Below are 5,072 nucleotides of genomic sequence, written 5' to 3'. Positions count from 1 at the left end.
CTTTGAAGTCCAAGGATGGTGCTCACCTTGCACTGGCACGGGTGTTGCTCACTCATTGCATTCATCCTGAGGTGTCATGAGAACAATAACAAGATATGAGAAACTTGGCAGTGTGTGCACCAGGATATAACATGAAAGAGATACTTGTAGCGATAGACTTCACGCAAGCCTGTTGTGGGGGCACATCAGTGCATGCTACCACTTATGGACTAAAACTACTTACAATATGTGTGGCGGCACCGACCACCTTGTTAAACAACGTGTCAGGCTGTGGATATTAGTTAGCAAGACATGCTAGGTAACAATGAGTTATGTACCAGTGTGTGTTTGGAATAGCAATAGTACAGACAATACACAGTGATGCAGAAAACAGTGGGGCACTTAGCAAAAAAGGAAGGATAATGAGGGAGTGTGATTAAGTGGTTAAGCACACACAGAGAGCACTATCAGTATTTATGTCAGGCATGAATGATTACTGACAAATGGAGAACTTATCAGAAAAATATTTAAGGAGATTAGGGGAGCTCTGCTCTATATGAACACTCGCCAGCATAGTTTGGGTGGAGACTGAGTGTAGCCCAGGCATTACAACAAGATTTTGCTGCCAGCGTAATCTAATCATAACAGGCACAGAATTTGGGTGTTATCTCAAACTACGCTGAAGTTACAATTTGGCATAACTTGCTGTTTTGCACAGTGTGTATGTCTTCCGGAGGCTGAATTCAGTGAGTACACACAGTAATAACCTACTACATCCAAATCTACTCTCTTTTCATAGCACTAAAATACTTGTTGTATTGTGAGCAAGCCTGTGATTTGGGCCAGGCTCAGGCTCGGCTCAGGCTCAGGGCTCGGCTCAACATTGCCACAAGCCCAAACCGGGCCTGCACAGCAACCTCTGGTATCATGCATATTGTACACTATTATATTGTCTGACCCACCACCTGATGCACTGCTGGTCACATCCTTCATATCTAAGTGTGAGGTACTGAAGGCACAAACAATCTTGTGTTTGCACACCCAAAAACCATGAGTGCTGCAAAATTTCTTAGTTTTCCCCATTTTGAAGAAATATAAAATAAGTCTGTATATAATTCAATGCTTAGAAAATTACCACCCTTCAGCTATGCTGCTGGAAAGTTGTCCAATCTTTGGGCACTTCTGATTATCTGAAAGCAGATTGGTACCACTTTCTATGTGACAACAACCATCTGCTCTCTCTGTAATCTAAGCTTTTGGCCTTCAAGCAATTTGACGTCAACTTCATCTGATCTGGAACCATGTATTAATCATGTGTGGATGTGGTATATAGGACCACTCTGGTCAGAAGGGAGAGGTGTATCATTGGCCTGTACACCATCTCTGTAGGCTGATCTGCATTGTTTATTGGCTCTTTCAGTGGCTATTTACCTCTCTCTGTGAACAATCCATCACCTCTGCATATTTCCCCACCCAATTCATAATCTCACAGGAGATCTATATGGCATGAAGCTCGATATGTGACAATTTGAGGGTCTATTAGAAGGGTAGTATCTCCTATTTTCATGCTCAGTCGCCAGAATTACAACCCATCGGAAACAATGGTGCTCACCCTGATAATTAGTCACAAAAGCCATCTGCTTCATCTTCCAGTGCTGAACATGTTGCATAAAGGCTAGAAACTCTGCAAGCTCTGAGTGATGAGCAGAGGTATTTGGGCTTTGGTTTAGTTAATAATGCAGTACATGCTTCATATACACAAGGCTAACACATTTGTATTATGTGGATGAGAATGTTGTGTATACATTAAAAGGCAAGTCTATGCTACAGGTTCAATGGCGCTGCCACAGCCACAAAATGCGCTGGGGCAAGGCATGCATCTACATAGGTCTTTGAGTTCTTGATAACATTGAAGGAGCCATGGTACACATGACCAATATGCTGCGTGCACAGGCATCGATGGTGATGAGTGGGCCAGCTGAGGAGCTCGGTTCCTATAAAGGGCCTGCATATGCTGCATGAGAGCACATGCCAAGTATCACTGCTCACCATTGTCAGCTTTGTCTGCGAGGCAGGGTACACACATGGCACTGGCAAACAAGTTTGGTGAGACGTGCCACTGCTCTCAGGAGAACACAGAGACATATGATGGCAGTAGTAGTATTGCCAACTGTGGGTCTCTTGCCAGGTCAAGCATGTCGAAGTTGTACCCGAAGCTCATGCAGCCAGGTGATAATGTCAAGCGTTGCATAGCCAAGCCAAGAGAGCAACAGTTAGCTAGAGCAGACAGTATCAAGGCTATGCAGTACTGGGTGACAGCTGGCTGGGGCAGACAGTGTCAAAGTAGTGCTCTTCTTTCTGACACTGCTGATCTCGCCATACACAGTTCCATCATCATTTCCGAAGTGTGCAATGCTCTGGTACTTGTGTTGTTCCTGTGGAGAGTCTGCATATGCTGTGCAAGAGCGCGCAGAAAATGCCGAGCATTGCAGAGGCCACTGTTGACAGCTTTGTCAGTGAGGCGGAGTATGGCAGTTCGTACAACATGTGTGCGTAAGAGGACAGCACAGGTGCAGGGCCTGATCAAAGCAAAGCAGTATGTGAGATAGCTCTGGAGTGGTCAGAGAAGAACTGAAAAGACCCTGTGGCCTGTGTGTGCGAGCGAGTAACAGTACTAGTGAGCGTGAGGGCACTGTTGATGAAGCTCTGAATGCGCAAGGGCTACATGCACATGCTGTTGCATGGCATCAACTTCAAGGCGCTATGCCGCACAAACATCAAGCTCACTGTCATTAAGAACGCCTCACTAGCTATGATCCAATCATACAGACATACATGCTTGCTGTCTGCCTGCATCTGCTTGTTGTTCCATCTGTATGCTCACCTGAGTCACAGAGTTTACCACGCGCTTGGCATAATGCTGCACACAACAGATCTGGGGTCTGAACATAAGTGCAGCTGGTACGTGCGCCACGGCCTCATTGGGGCATCATGGTGGTGGTGCAGAACAGACTTCAGATGGGCATGCCTGCGTGCGAGAAGGGTGGAGAACACAAGCAGCTCAGGGAGAGAGTTTATATTGGTACGCGCGCCATGGCCTCATTGGGGCATCATGGTGGTGGTGCGGAACAGACTTCAGATGGGCATGCCTGTGTGCGAGAAGGGTGGAGAACACAAGCAGCTCAGGGAGAGAGTTTATATTGGGACCTGGGCGTGTTCATTTTGGTCAGGACAGCTAGGAGAAGCTGTGAGGGACTAATCTCTGTGGACAGGCTGATAAGCATATGCAAATGGGACAGGAACCAGTGGCACACCTTTGCCCTCTAGCTGGACAAGTCCTGCAATATGTCCACTTCATTTATGCTTCATCTCTGCTTGCTTGATGTCAACGTGGAAGGTTTTTGAATGGTAGAGCCTCAGACTAAGGCTCTAATAGATGATGGTCACATTAGGCATGAGATGAATTAGTTCCTCTTTCATTTAAAAAGAGGTCCAAAAATATGGCACATATTTTTTGCAAAAAGAGCTGAGCAGTTATTCTGGGAAAAAGTGGTGCTATTTGCAGCATGAAAAGGTATGCTATTTTTGAGCATAAAAATAGCCCAAATATTCCCTATGTAAATAGGCCATTTAATCTTGCATATATTTTCTTGCAAAAGAGGTGGCTATTTTCAGCTTAAATAGTGATCACCTGCTCATGCTATGTGGTTATACCATGAGTGGGTGATCACAGAGGGCGATCATTATTTTGCCCGAAAATAGGCACAAGAATATATACCCTACTTTCCTTAGAAATATTTGAATTCCTCCCACGCTCAAAAAAAAAGTCAAATAGCACACCTTTTCATGCTGCAAATAGCACTGCTTCTTCTCAGGAGAAGTGTTTAGCTCTTTTTGTGAAAAATATCGTATACATTTTTGGACCTCTTTTTGCACAAAAGAGGAACTAATTCATCTCGTGAGGGAGACAAATGAGCCAGCGTTGTGATACCGCTTTCGGATATTCATAAGCGCCGACGCATCGGACGGGTTCCCAGCAGCATAGCAGGAGGGGGGTAATTCTCTAAGCATAAAAGGAGATTAACAACTGATATAAATACCTTCAAGTACAGCATACTTGAAAATTGTGCGTCACTCGTGGGTTTTGGGCATGTAAACACGAGATTCTTCGTACCACCTCATCCGACCCAACACGAGAGCTCCTAGGCCTCCACCTTCGCGTGCTTCTCGGCGTTTCATTTGCGTGGACGGTTACAGCTCAAAACGCGCTGCCTGTGCGGGGAACCGTGTGCAACGGCCTGGGCGGCCCGCTCCCGGCCGTCAATCAGAGCGCAGCGCCCAGCAGCCTACCGTCCATACTCACTGTCACCGTTACCTCTCTCACAGGCTAGTCATACCGTGCTGCCTGCAAGACACCATATGCCGACATGCTCTACAAGAATCTCAGGAAGGAGGTCTGTGCAGAGTGGTAGTGATACGACCATGGAGACCGTCGAGCGTGGCTCTGAACGAGTATGGACTTGCCAGCCAGCTGATCCCGCCGTATCGGAAGGGACAGCCGTTCCCGCATGGCGAGCGCGATGCTGCAGCAATGCTACACGGTCCACCCCCCTTTTTTTTGTTCGCGCGAACGCTGTGTGAAAGGGCGCTGACACGTCTGTGCGCAGCCCGCGGTCGAGATCCTGTCGTTCTTCCGCCACGCCCTCCGTCGCGTTCGCCACGGACAGGCTAGAGGAGGCGTGCGCCGCGGTGCGCGGGCTCGTCTCGGTCGGTGGCGAGCACGCGCAGACGCTGTGTCGCACACCAGAGGGGCAAATACGCCCGGTACGCGTGAGCCAGGCGCAAAACGTGTGCCACTGGATGTTCATTCCGTTCTACTTCGTTCTACATCAGGCGGGTGGACGTGTGTGGGTATACAATTTGTTTTGCTACAGAGTGCTGGGAAAGCGTACACCGGAACCATGGCGTGCATTAGAGTACAACTGGCGTATCCTAAAACCCAAAATTACTAATAAAAATAAAATTCATGTTATGTCTCTACCAGCAAGCCCAGACGCCATCGTCGCCACCGGGGCAACGCGTGGCCCTGAGGG

This window comes from Phanerochaete carnosa (genome assembly GCF_000300595.1).
Source record: "Phanerochaete carnosa HHB-10118-sp unplaced genomic scaffold PHACAscaffold_13, whole genome shotgun sequence".
Lineage (NCBI taxonomy): Eukaryota > Fungi > Basidiomycota > Agaricomycetes > Polyporales > Phanerochaetaceae > Phanerochaete > Phanerochaete carnosa.
Note: the sequence above shows the minus strand (reverse complement) of the source record.